This window comes from Hyperolius riggenbachi, chromosome 1, assembly GCF_040937935.1.
Source record: "Hyperolius riggenbachi isolate aHypRig1 chromosome 1, aHypRig1.pri, whole genome shotgun sequence".
NCBI lineage: Eukaryota > Metazoa > Chordata > Amphibia > Anura > Hyperoliidae > Hyperolius > Hyperolius riggenbachi.
The window spans coordinates 322,168,371-322,183,829 of NC_090646.1; positions in this window are offsets into that span (position 1 = coordinate 322,168,371).

Here is a 15,459-nt window from a genome sequence, read left to right on the forward strand (position 1 = left end):
CAAACCCGATTTCTTCATTCACATCGATCGATGTGGATGAACAAATCATTTCCAGAGTTCTTTTTTGATACAAAGTGCTTGCCAAAGCATAGGAACTCCAACACCGCCCCTCAGCTCATATCAGGGCTGTGGAGTCGTGGAGTAGGAGTCGGAGCAATTTTGGGTGCCTGGAGTCGGGAAAAAATGCACCGACTCAGACTCCTAATGAATTTTTAACTGTAATTAAAATAGAAAATATGATCAGCAAAAAAGTAAAGATGACCAGCACTTGCCAATTCTTAAAAAGCAGGATATTTATTCACAAAAAAGAGTGAATAAAAATAGCCATGACATCCGGACTCCCAGAATGTAACTATAGCTCTTGGTTGTAAGTATAGCTCTCGCTGCATACAATGGCATGAGGACTTCCTCCAGAATAGGTTACGCCTCCATTGCAGCCCAATTCTAGTCACAACGGACTGTCGCCGTTTCGAACGGATAAACCGCTCTTTGTCAAGTGAAAGCATGTCACTATTGCCTGCCTAAACCCTATTTATACCCCTCCCCCCTAAGCTATAGCCAATCGCTACAGAGGTGGACCTAATGGGGAACTGGAAGCAAACTCCAAAACATCCAATCACATACCTGGATAAGCAAATTTGAAAAGCCGTTAACTGGGAGTGTGTAAAACTTCATGTCTACCAATCACAATCCAAAACGTCATATTTATGCATAAAAACGGTCGCATTAGACGCGTCAAAAAATGTCGCATAATTATCACGCAAGCCGCATTATCGTCATGCGTACAAATTTACGCATCACTTACACATGTACGCATGGATAAATTCAATGCCATCTAGTGGCCACATAAGAGAATGCACCTCAAAAATACAATTCTGCTTTGCCATAAGCTCTCATCAAATACCAATAGACACATGGGTCCTAAAATTACTGGACATCCATACATACCGCCGCATTTAGGTTTCATTTGAGGGCCAGCAAAGCAGAATAGAATATCCAGGCATTGTTCACCAGATGTGGAGTACTCCCATCCTATCATCCTAAAAATTAAAATAATTTTTAATGAAAACACTTTGTAAAAAGAGGGATAAAGGGGTTAATTAAAAACAAAATGACAAAAATAGTGAAAAAATATAGAATGGGCTGCAATGTGGCGATCAACCTTTACATTAATCAATAGTCAGATTACAGGTAACAGGTCATATTCCCGGTTTAGACCCCGGGGATGTAAAGTCCCCAATTGTCTGATCCACCATGCTTCGGCCTTAAGGAGTAATTTTAAACGATCCCCACCTCTCCTTGGTCTATGAATCTGCTGTAATACTTGGAAACGTAATGACGCCATCCCATGTGACCTTTCAGTAATATGGGCAGAAACTGCCTGTTCCATTCGTTTTTTTCTAATCGCGGATTTGTGGGCAGAGATCCTTTCTTTCACCCTCTGAGTGGTTTGGCCCACATATAACAGCCCACATGGGCACTTTATGCAATATACTACAAATTTAGAGTTGCAGTCAAAAAAACCTTTCAGTGGGAAATTTCTTCCACTCAGAGGGTGTCGGACAGAGTCACCACCCAAAACATTTCCGCACTGGACACAATCCCTACAGGGGAAAATTCCCCTCCTTCTCGTGCCTACATTGTCAACTGAAGGACCCAAATCTGACCTTACTAACTTGTCCCTAAGTGAGGGTGCCCGTCTGAAGGAAAACAAAGGAGGGTCCCTAAATTCAGGAACCCTCGGAAGTCCCTCCCTCAGACTGGACCATCTTTGCTGTATAATACCCTTAACCTGATTTGAAATTGTGCTAAACCTTGAGATAAACGGAATCCTACCACTATTTTCTCTTCTCTTCTTCCCACCGCTCTGGCGCCCATCCCTTACTTTTAAGACCCCTTCCGGGTAACCTCTCACCCTAAATCTATCTCTTAATTCCTCTACCCGTAAATCGCATGTGGTTGGATCAGAAACTATTCTCTCAACTCTCAATATTTGAGATCTAGGAATTGCACTTTTTAGAGATAATGGAAAAAATGAGTCAAAGTGTAGAGTGGAATTTCTATCCGTTAATTTTCTAAAAAGGTCGATGACAAACCTTCCTTCTCCACACTTGACCCTGACATCCAAAAAATCAATACAGGTACTGCTGACGTGTGACGTCAACTTAATAAAAGGATACCTTCCATGCAGGTCCAGGATAAAGGCATCAAGGCTCGAACGTGGCCCCATCCACAAAAGAAAAACATCAATATATCTTACCCACATCCTCGCATGTGCATGAAACAATGGATGCGTATAAACGAACGCCTCTTCGTATGCTTCCATACAGAGGTTCGCATAGCATGGGGCCACGTTCGAGCCCATCGCCGTCCCCCGGACCTGCTCGTAAAAGACATCACCAAACTGAAAATAATTCATCGTCAGTACTACCTGTAAAAAAGACATAAGGAAATCACATTGCTGTTTATCAAAATCAGAACGGGTGTCGAAGACATGTTGTATTACCTCCATTCCCTCCTGGTGTTGAATGGAGGTGTACAAACTCTCCACATCCATGGTGACCATAAGGAAATCTCCTTTAGGGTAAGGTTGAGACTTCCAATAATTCCAGAAACATGCCCGTATCTCTCACATACCAGGCCTGAATCTGTAAATACGGTTGAAGAACAGCATCAAGAAAGATGTCCAGAAGGGATAACACAGAATCCACCCCGGAGACGCTAGGTCTCCACGGGGGATTCTGTAGATTTTTGTGAATTTTAGGTAAGGTGTAAAACACCGGTGTGATAGGATGTTTTTTTTATCAAGAACTTTGCCAGGCCCTAATCGATAATTTTCTTTAGAGTTGCTTCCTGTACTAATCTCCCTATTATTCTTTCAATCCTTGGGAGTGGATCACTATCAAGTCGTCGATATGTAGAAGTGTCCTCCCAAGAGGCACTGCACACTCTCCAAGTAGAAGGACTTGTCCATCACAACTAGGGTTCCCCCCTTGTCCACCTATTTGATAATTATCTCATCGGCGGACTGCAGGGAAACCTAAATGCGGCGGTATGTATGGATGTCCAGTAATTTTAGGACCCATGTGTCTATTGGTATTTGATGAGAGCTTATGGCAAAGCAGAATTGTATTTTTGAGGTGCATTCTCTTATGTGGCCACTAGATGGCATTGAATTTATCCATGCGTACATATGTGTAAGTGATGCATAAATTTGTACGCATGACGCTAATGCGGCTTGCGTGATAATTAAGCGACGTTTTTTGACGCGTCTAATGCGACCGGTTTTATGCATGAATATGACGTTTTGGATTGTGATTGGTAGACATGACGTTTTACACACTCACAGTTAACGGCTTTTCAAATTTGCTTATCCAGGTATGTGATTGGATGTTTTGGAGTTTGCTTCCAGTTCCCCATCAGGTCCACCTCTGTAGCGATTGGCTATAGCTTAGGGGGGAGGGGTATAAATAGGGTTTAGGCAGGCAATAGTGACATGCTTTCACTTGACAAAGAGCGGTTTATCCGTTCGAAACGGCGACAGTCCGTTGTGACTAGAATTGGGCTGCAATGGAGGCGTAACCTATTCTGGAGGAAGTCCTCATGCCATTGTATGCAGCGAGAGCTATACTTACAACCAAGAGCTATAGTTACATTCTGGGAGTCCGGATGTCATGGCTATTTTTATTCACTCTTTTTTGTGAATAAATATCCTGCTTTTTAAGAATTGGCAAGTGCTGGTCATCCTTACTTTTTTGCTGATCAAATTTTCTATTTTAATTACAGTTAAAAATTCATTAGGAGTCTGAGTCGGTGCATTTTTTCCCGACTCCAGGCACCCAAAATTGCTCCGGCTTGCATCAAGTCTGTATCAGCCACACAGGCTAGACCTGGCACAGCCGTTGAAGCAAGATAGGTGTGCTGTCCAAGAAGTACGAAAAATAGAAAATATTATAAAATGTTCTATTTCTCAGATAATAGTCATTATAAATAATGTATAGATACAGTAATAGCTGTGCTCAGTCCACAAAAATGAAATAAACCAATCAAAATTAGTTTCTTGTGCTGCTTCAATAAAGCAGTCCCCGTACTTTTAAAGTCAGATATACATATCTGATTGTGACTATATATGATATGTACACAGGAATCTCTTATATATACTAAATAACATCTATGCTATAAGTATAAAGCCTGATGTGTAGCCGTGTCACTAATAGAGATGGTCAATGAGATGGAAATAATTCTGCATTGATGCGGATTTATGCAAATGTATGCACTCCCTTTGCTCATGAAATCAAATAATTTGATATGTTGTTAAAATTTGGTTTGGTCACTACAAATGAAAGGGTACCTGAGACGAATGAAAAGTAAAGTTTTTTTTTTATACATACCTGGGGCTTCCTCCAGCCCCCTTCAGGCCAATCAGTCCCTCGCTGTCCTCCACCACCTGGATCTTCTGCTATGAGTCCTGGTAATTCAGCCAGTCAGTGCAGTCCAGCCACGTGCCGCTCCCACAGCCAGGAACATTCTGCACCTGCGCAATAGTGTTGCGCAGGTGTAGTACGCTTCCGGCGGCAGAGTGTGTGCATGCGCACTATGCCAGACTGGCTCAAGTACCTGGACTCATAGCAGAAGATGCAGGTGGTGGAGGAGGACAACGAGGGACTGATTAGCCTGAAGTAGGCTGGAGGAAGCCCCAAGTATGTATAAAACTTTAATTTCATCTGTCTCAGATTTACTTTGTTACACAGTAGTACTATACTCTACATATGGGGCAGCACGGTGGCATAGTGGTTAGCGCTCTTGCCTTGCAACACTGGGTTCCTGGATCGAATCCCAGCAAGGTCAACATCTGCAAGGCGTGTGTATGTTCTCCCTGTGTCTGCGTGGGTTTTCTCCGGGCACTCCGGTTTCCTCCCACATTCCAAAAACATACAGATAAGTTAATTGGCTTCCCCCTAAATTGGCCCTAGACTATGATACATGCACTACACGGTACATGCATAGACATATGACTATGGTAGGAACTAGATTGTGTTAGTGAAGAGACAATATATACTCTGTACAGCGCTGCGTAATATGTTGGCGCTATATAAATACTTAAATAAATAAATATGCACTCCCCACAGAGCTGCAGGGAATCCACTGAGAATGTTGTGCACATTGAACACAAAGGTGTTGTCTATCACCCATAAACCTGGTTCAGATTGTGCATGAAGAATGTGTAATAGAGGAAGAATCTCCTCATTCCCCTGCAGCGTACCTGCACATCACTCTTACATGTACCCACAGTTACATTGCCTAGAGCCTTATCCATGTTCAGATTGTGCATGAAGAATGTGTAATAGTGGAAGAATCTCCTCATTCCTCTGCAGCGTACCTGCACATCACTCTTACATGTACCCACAGTTACATTGCCTAGGGCCTGATCCATGTTCAGATTGTACATGAATAATGTGTAATAGAGGAAGAATCTCCTCGTTCCCCTGCAGAGCACCTGCACATCATTCTTACATGCACCCACAGTTACATTGCCTAGGGCCTGATAGATGTAAGTACTCTTACCAAGGACTAGTTTTAGTCTAAAGGGAATAAATATAGTAGTCTACATATCCTTCTCACTTCAGTTGTCTTGTAAAATTCCTAAGCGTTGGTAGTTAAGAGACGAATTTCACGTTACATATTTTTAATCAACAAAATTGTAATATGCAAATTAGAGGAGTCTGAGTCGGTGGAATCCTAAACTGAGGAGTCGGAGTCGGTGGATTTTTGGACCGACTCCACAGCCCTGGCTCATATGCCTCGGCAAACGTATCTTTTTTACTGCGGAGGAGAAATCTTGTCCTGCAGCGCTGCATGCACCGACTTGTGTGTAAACTGACAGACGCACAATGCTTCATGTCCCCCCCCCCCCCCTGCTGGCTGGCTGTGCACCGCTTTGTATACTTTTAGTACGAAATGTCGTAGGCCTGTTGTCTGCGATATTTTGCCCGAGTGGTGCACAGCCACCCGGGCAAAACGCTCAGTAGTACTCAATGCCCTTAGAAAACAAGATGTTGATGGCATAGCTCTGCAGGAAACCCATTTTAATGGAAATATGCCCCTTACACTACGCAGGTCATGGATAGGCTGGCACTATAGTTCAATTTTTACTTCACAATCTAGAGGAGTCTCCCTTCTAATTACAAAACGAGTGCACTTTCAAATTAATACCATAGATGTGGACAAGGAGGGCAGGTATATATTTATGCATTGCTCGCTCTATGGAATGTCCCTATTATACTAGCTTTTTATAACCCCCCTCCTTTTTCATATGATGTGATCAAAAGGGCTCTAGCATTTATAGCTTTACATCCACATCTTCCATCTATTTGGATGGGCGATTTCAACTATGTCTTGTACCCGCATTTAGATAAAGTGCCTGTTCCCACCGTATCCTCGGCTCCCACTAAACTGCTTAAAATGCTGCAATTAGTTTCTGTCGCAGACACCTGGCATAATAAATTCCCCAGCACCTCCGCATATTCCTGTTTGTCTGCTACATACCACTCACGCTCAAGACTTGACTATATACTGATAAGCAATACCCTTCTCCCGAACACCCAAACGGTTACCTACACCCCACCCATTTTATCTGATCACTCTCTCTGTGTGGTGTCCCTTTGCCTGGACCTTCCCACCTAGAGCTAATCTCTGGAAGATGAACACTTTTTGGTTGGGAAAGGTGGAGGACACCATGCAGTTAGAAGTTGAACTTCAACAATTTCTTTCAATGCAAGGGGACACTGCTCGTTTTACCTCAATATGGAGTGTAGTTAAACTGCACCTTAAAGAATGTTTCATAAAAGAAATTAAAAGGTTTAAAACGCAATCTTCACTATCCGAAACTTCTATTCGCAAAGAATTGTCCAAAGCAGAAATGATCTATGCTGACTCGCCTAACCCAATGAATGAAGCTCTCTATAAACTCAAATTACGTGATCTTGAGCAGTTACTAACTTAAAAAGTAAACAGGAAGATGCTATTTGCCAAACAAAACTGGTATGAGAATGGAGATAAGTGTGGTGCTCTGCTTGCTAAAATATCACGTCAGCAGCAATCTCCACAGGTTGTGCTGGGGGTTGAGGATGCAGGGGGTCAGATGGTGTCCTCACCAGAGGAGATCCTCACTAGATTTGTATCTTTCTACAGTGACCTGTATGCTAGTCCGTCCACCAGGTCGGCATCCGAGATCCTTGACTATCTTAATGCAATTGAACTTCCCACTCTATCCGCGCCTCAAACATCCAACTTAGACGCTCCTATCACTGTGAAGGAGGTGGAAGAGGCCATCTCTTCTTTTCCAGCCTCCAAGTCACCTGGGTCAGATGGGCTACCTATAGAACTGTACAAGCTGCATTCTGCCTTTTTTGCCCCTAAACTTCTGCAATTAAATATGGCTGCTAAGGAGGAACAAGAACTTCCTTACTCTATGAGAGAGGCTATTATCACCTTAATACTAAAACCTGATAAGCCCCCCCAACCGTTGTGAAGCATATCGACCCATATCATTACTCCAAACCGATGTGAAGATATTAGCTAAAATTCTTGCACGCCGTTTGAGTACAGTTTCACGCTTCCTAATACACAGGGACCAGTCTGGGTTTGTGCTTTACAGCACTCAACCTACGCCGCCTCTTTATTAACCTGCAGACCCAATATGATGAGGTTGACACTAGAGTGGTATTATCCCTCAACGGCGAAATGGCTTTCGATACTGTGGAGTGGGATTTCCTGTTTGCAGTCCTGCACAGACTCGCATTTGGTCCCTCCTTTATTGGCTGGGTAAAACTCCTATATACTAACCCGGTGGCACGAGTAAAAGTTAACGGTTGGCTCTCCACTCCATTTACCCTTCATCGAGGTACCTGACAGGGCTGCCCCCTTTCCCCACTCCTTTTTTATCTTGCTGTCGAACCTTTAGCAGCCATGATCCGGGCAGACAATAAAATCCAGGGTTGGATCAAAGGTACTATGGTCGATAAAATCAGCCTCTACGCAGACGATATGCTGATTTACCTATCTGACCCGGGTGAGTCACGTACACAAACGCTGCAGGTAATTAACCAGTATGGTTCTTACTCAGGTCTCCGAATTAATTGGGCCAAATCGTCTCTTATGCCCGTTGATTCCTTTCCACCAGCCCAACAACACTTTTCTACCCCTCTACAGTGGGTGAGCTCCTTCAAATACTTGGGTATTGTGGTTTCGAGATCACCTGGGGATTTCATTTCCTTAAATCTAGATCCATTACTAAATCAAATCAGTATCAAACTGAAGGCATGGGAAAAACTTCCATTAAATGCTACCGGGTGTGCCAATTTATTTAAAATGATTATCCTGGCTAAAATTTTATATGTATCTTGGCACTCCCCAGTTTTTCGCGGCACGGCGGGTAGCAGCGGATCGGCGGCGATCGGAAGTTACACGCAGCTAGCAAAGTGCTAGCTGCGTGTAACAAAAAAAAAATATGCAAATCGGCCCACCAGGGCCTGAGAACTTCTCCTGCGCGACATACCCCGAGCTCAGCTCGGGATTATCGCCCAGGAGGTTAAAGGCTTTAAGGGAGCGGGTGGACTGCAATCCCTTCCCCCTACTTTGAATGAAATACTTAAAGTGTGGGACTGCTCCCATCATATCTTGCATACTGAAGTGTCTTTTTGGCTCACCCCCCCCCCCTCTGGGAGAATCAAAACTTAAAAGAGCTTAGAGGGCTCTCGGATGCCGACTGGGGGTTCACTAAGGGTATTAGATTTTTACATCAACTCTTTTTGGGGGGAGTGATAAAGACCTTTGATCAACTTGTAGCAGAATTTGACCTCCCACAATCAGCCTATCTTAGATATTTGGGCCTACGACATGCCTTTCATGCTCAGTTTGAAAACTTTCCCAAAGAATTTGCAACTCTCCCCTTCTAGATATTATTAAAGGCGCCTCCTCTAAGCAGCTGATCACTCTTTTATACAATGAACTTATTACGCCTGATGCTACTCACCGTATATATCAGAAACGACTTTTCTGGGATAGGTAAATAGGTGATGTTTCAGAAGATAATTGGGATGATGCCCTTTCCAGTGTTGTTAAGATCTCTCCATACCTACCGGATCATTTATTATACCTGTATATACTCCACAGAGCCTTTCTTACTCCTGTAAGATTATCTAAATTCAAACCAGGCATTGATGATCTGTGCCCTAAATGTCGAAATGACAGAGGTACTTTTATGCTGTTTGAGCCAGGACATACCCAACACTATATCATAGGAAGGCATCTCTAGACAATAAAATCTAATTTTCTCAATATGTCTGGCTCCCACCACTACTGTGATTTTTGAGGTTAATGACAATGATTGACCTCTCTGTAGAACAGAGTCGTCAATGGCAGTGATACAAATAGTTTCAGATATTGAGGCCATAGGAACGTGCAGTTTTAAAGCCAAAGATTTATTCATGAATATTACCTACTGCACCACTATCAATGAAAGCACGACAATTATGAACCTTTTCACCAATACAAATGGAGATTGGTACCATGATACATTCAGATTTTAGAGGAAAAAACTCCCCTGTTAGATGAGTTTCCTCAGCCCCGTCTAAGCGCGAAAGTTTTCTGGCTTCTGTTTCTTGTTAGGACACGCAAGCGCCAAATGCCCTGTACCTCCACAATAGAAACGCAATCCCCCATCCCTTCTCTTAACTTTTTCTGCCATAGATAAGTTAGAGGCACCTATCTGCATAGGTTCAGGATTGTAAGCCACAGGAACTGGAGGCGGAGCAGGAAGTGGTGGGCCTGAACAGGACCAGACTGGCTTTGCATAGGATGATTTCTCATGACGTCTTTCTCTTAGACGTTGATCAATGTGAATAGCAATATGGACCAACTCTTTCAAAGTATCAGGAACTCCTACCCTTGCTAACTCATCTTTTAGTTGTTCAGATAAGCCAAGTCTAAATTGATGCTTTAGAGCAGGTTCATTCCACAAGGTATCACCTGCCCACTGTCTGAATTCAATTGCATATTCCTCAGCAGGCTTTTTCCCTTGACGCAGATTTTGTAAAACATTTTCTGCATAGACTCCTTTGCTTTTATCCTCATATAGATCAGATAACACTTCAAAAAAAGGTAGTGGTATTGACCAGAGCAGGATGTTGTTGGTCTAACAAACGCAGAGCCCAAGCTTGAGGTTCACCTTGTAACAAAGAAATAATTGGTCCTAATTGAATATGTTAATTAGCGAATGTCCTAGGTAACAAGGAAAAATGTAGCTAACAGGCACTTTGAAACAGTTTAAACTTAGCTCTGTCTCCAGAGAATCTTGCAGGCAGTGGACGTTTAGGTTCTGGATCAGGGTTACTACGAACAGGATTAGCTACTGCAGTTTGTTCAACTTGAATATTGCTTCCATTAGCAGAAGTAGATGCAGAGGTATTGAGTTGTTGTTGAAGCTGAGTGTGAACTTCTTCCACAGAAATACGTAGTTGGGAAACCAGATCACAGAGAATTTCTATTTGAGAACACTCCCCATCAGCATCCATCTTGCAGGTTTTGGGCATTATGGCCCGTGATACTGTAAGGCTCGGTGGTATATTTCTCGGAGTCAGCCTGTATGTCCCAGGCTAGAGATCTCGCTCTTCATCTAGCTATCCCTGCCTGACACACCACTAACTGACACCTACACTGTCCCTGTCTGGCACACCACTAGCTGGCCCTAATTAGGACGAAGGCCTCGTTCACATCAGGGCCGTTTCTGTGCGCTTTCCACAGCGCACTGCCCTGTGCGTTCAGCAAGGTATTGATTTTTCCATGTAACTAAATGTAGCTGGTTCACATCTATGCGCTGCGCTGAGCAGCGTTACAGAAACGTAGTGTTGCAGGCATTTCTGTGCGTTGAGCTGTAAAGCGCACAGCAATGCAAGTGAATGGGTCCGCTTTTTTAGCGCATAGAAGCGCGTACAAGCGCATAGAAGCGCATGCGTTTTTTACCCCTAATTGGAGAAAAAAATACATTTACATACAAAAACAAAGTTTTATTGACAACTGCTGCTGCTACAGTAAACAAAACGTGCTTTAAAGAAGCGCAGCGCAACGCACAGAAACACGGACTAAAGCGCGCACAAGCGCATGCGTTTTTTACCATGCGCTTTAACACGTTTTTCAGCGCAGCAGATGTGAACGAGGCCTTAGGCGAGCAAGGCATACAAGCTGACGTACAAGGCAGATATACCACCAGGAGCCACTACTCAGGCTAGTAACACAGTTCAGCTGTATCACATACACAGTTCAGATAATAAGTAATCCAGGTATGATAAATCTTCATACAAAGCTATTCAATAGCAATAGTAATTTGATCAGCGTTATGAAATAGTCCAAGCAGACTTGCATGCAGTATGTAGCAACAGGTGATAATTGATGCAAGTATAACACAGTTCCTTTTAGTCTGCATGCAAAGTTATGCAACAGACAGCAGAAGTCCCAGATGATATATGACAGGTTAATATGAGGCTAGCGTATTTTTCGGACCATAAGACGAACCTGACCATAACACGCACCTAGGTTTAGAGGGCAAAATCCAGGAAAAAATAAAAATATACTAAGCCTGGTGCATCCATGGTGCAGGAGCGTCTTGTGGAGCTTTTACCCCAAACGTTCTCTATCTAAGCTATACTGCCTAGCTAAAATAACCCCTTTGCCCCCCCCCCCCCAGTTACAGTAACCCCCACCTACACTAATCCCCACTGCCCCCCCACCTACACTAACCCCTACCTACACTAATCTCCACTGCCACCCAGTTGAAGTAACCCTTACCTACACTAATCTCCACTACTACCCAACTACAGTAAACCCCACCTACACTCATCCCCACTGCCTCCCACCTACACTAACCCCTACCTACACTAATCTCCACTGCTACCCAGGTGAAATAACCCTCACCTAAGCTAATACCCACTTCCACCCAGCTAAAGTCACAAACCAACTACAGTACACTAAACTGGACATTCTACACTGACATGCTGGGATGTCAGTATAAGAAGAGCAATCTTCATAGATAATGGAAGTATCATCTGGTGGATCTATCTCACCTTCCAAGTGTGCAAAGTGTGCTAAAGTGGAAGGTCTTGGCAGGCAAGATACCAGGGTCACACTGATGCAGCACTATAGGAAGCTTGATGCCCAGAGTCTAGGAAGCCACCGATTCTCCTTTCCTCTCTGCGGGCAAGATGCTGGGGACACGCTGGAGCTGCACTACAGCATGCGGGATGCCCGGGGTCCAGAAAGCTGCCGATCCTCCTTTCCTCTCTGCGGGCAAGATGCTGGGAACACGCTGAAGCTGCACTACAGCAAGCGCGATGCCTGGGGTCCAGAAAGCCGCCGATCCTCCTTTCCTCTCTGCGGGCAAGATGCTGGGAACACGCTGGAGCTGCACTGCAGCATGCGTGATGCCTGGGGTCCAGTAGCCGCTGATCCTCCTTTCCTCTCTGTGGGCAAGATGCCGGGTTCACACTGGAGTGGCACTGCAGGAAGCGCGATGCCCGCAGTCCAGGAAGCCGCGAATACTCCTTTTGCCCGCAGAGATAAGATGCTGGGGACATGCTAGTGCAGTGCTACAGGAAGCGCAATGCCTGAAGTACAGGAAGCCGCCGATCCCCCTTTCCTCTCGGCGGGCAAGAATCTGGGGACACGCTGGAACTGCGCTACAGGAAGCGCTATGCCCACAGTCCAGGAAGTCGCTGATTCTCCTTTTCTCTCTGCGGGTGAGATGCGGGGGTCACGCTGGTGCAGGGCTACAGTCAGGAACCGCGTTGCCCGGAATACAGGAAGCCGCCGATGCATCCTTTAGCCATCCACAACTTCCGACAGAATCCACCTCCCGGCCAGTCCTTCCTGTTGCTGTGGGTAACCTAACGATGCCGGGGTCACGCTGTGAAGGCACTGGAGCAGGTAATTGATTTACTCAATACTTAGCAGAGGTGGCAGCGGCGGTGATCGCTATATGGGGTCACTTAGCACAGAATTGTAGTATTCATACCATAAGACGCACTGACTTTTTCCCCCCACTTTTGGGGGAGAAAAAGTATGTCTTATGGTCCAAAAAATATGGTATATGCACACTGTTAGATGACTGATAAGGAAAGTAGACTTATACTTATCGTCCAGTTCAAGTGGCATGCAAAGAATATCCAGTAACAGTCCAAGGTCGGTCCAAGCGGCAAGCAAGGGATATCCAGTAACTAGCAGAGGTCGGTCCAGGCAGCAAGCAAGGGATGTCCAGTAACTAGCAGAGGTTGATCCAGGCGGCAAGCAAGGGGTTATCCAGGAATCAAGCAGAGCTTAACCATTTAAGCCTTTTGGACGTATAGTGGACGTCCAAAAGGCCGCATGTGCACTCCCGCGGCCAATCTCCAGGGCCGCGGTTCGTTAGCCCGGGGATTAATGAATCGGGACATGGTGCCTGATCATTGATCCTTTTCCCCAGCAGAAAAAGAGAAGGTTTCTCTTGGAAGCCTCGCTCTTTCTGCCTCTAACGTCCCTCTAAGCGTACATGTTACATTTTTTTCTTATTCTTCCTGTTAAAATGCATTTACAGTAAAGTAGCTCTTAGCAAAATGTACCACCCAAAGAAAGCCTAATTAGTGGCGAAAAACACGATATAGATCAGTTCACTGTGATAAGTAGTGATAAAGTTATAGGCAAATTAATGGGAGGTCAAAATTGCTTGGATGCATAAAGTGAAACACGACTGAGGGCTGAAGTGGTTAAACACAACAGAGTAGTCAATAGAGATGGCCCAAACGGTTGTTCGTGCAAACTATGTGGGTACGCGTTTGCATCAAAACGCGAACATATAGTGAGTTCAACCTGCCCCCAATACTACATCATTGGGCTAAACTTTGACCCTCTACATCACAGTCAGCAGACACATGGCAGCCAATCAGGCTGCACTCCCTCCTGGAACCCCCCCCCCCCCCCCCCCACCCACCCACCTTATAAAAGGCAGCAGCATTGTCCATTTTCTCACTCTGTCTGCTGCTGCTATAGTGAAAGAAAGGAGAGACATTGGAGAAATAGGGAAAGTGTTTGTTAGAAGTCTTGTTAGCTTGCTACTTGCTGATATTTGTTGCTTAACCACTTGAGGACCTAGGGCTTTCTACCCCTTAAGGAACGGCCACTTTTTTTCCATTCAGACCACTGCAGCTTTCACGGTTTATTGCTCGCTCATACAACCTACCACCTAAATGAATTTTGGCTCCTTTTCTTGTCACTAATAAAGCTTTCTTTTGGTGCTATTTAATTGCTCCTGCGATTTTTACTTTTTATTATATTCATCAAAAAAGACATGAATTTTGGCAAAAAAATGATTTTTTTAACTTTCTGTGCTGACATTTTTCAAATAAAGTAAAATTTCTGTATACATGCAGCGCGAAAAATGTGGACAAACATGTTTTTGATTAAAAAAAACCTATTCAGTGTATATTTATTGGTTTAGGTAAAAGTTATAACGTTTACAAACTATGGTGCAAAAAGTGAATTTTCTCATTTTCAAGCATCTATGACTTTTCTGACCCCCTGTCATGTTTCATGAGGGGCTAGAATTCCAGGATAGTATAAATACCCCCCAAATGACCCCATTTTGGAAAGAAGACATCCCAAAGTATTCACTGAGAGGCATAGTGAGTTCATAGAAGATATTATTTTTTGTCACAAGTAAGCGGAAAATGACACTTTGTGAGGAAAAAAAAAAAAAAAAAAGTTTCCATTTCTTCTAACTTGCGACAAAAAAAAATGAAATCTGCCACGGACTCACCATGCCCCTCTCTGAATACCTTGAAGGGTCTACTTTCCAAAATGGGGTCATTTGTGGGGTGTGTTTACTGTCCTGACATTTTGGGGGGTGCTAAATTGTAAGCACCCCTGTAAAGCCTAAAGGTGCTCATTGGACTTTGGACCCCTTAGCGCAGTTAGGCTGCAAAAAAGTGCCACACATGTGGTATTGCCGTACTCAGGAGAAGTAGTATAATGTGTTTTGGGGTGTATTTTTACACATACCCATGCTGGGTGGGAGAAATATCTCTGTAAATGACAATTTGTTAATTTTTTTTACACACAATTGTCCATTTACAGAGATATTTCTCCCACTCAGCATGGGTATGTGTAAAAATACATCACAAAACACATTATACTACTTCTCCTGAGTACGGCGATACCACATGTGTGGCACTTTTTTGCACCCTAACTGCGCTAAAGGGCCCAAAGTCCAATGAGTACCTTTAGGATTTCACAGGTCATTTTGAGAAATTTCGTTTCAAGACTACTCCTCACGGTTTAGGGCCCCTAAAATGCCAGGGCAGTATAGGAACCCCACAAATGACCCCATTTTAGAAAGAAGACACCCCAAGGTATTCCGTTAGGAGTATGGTGAGT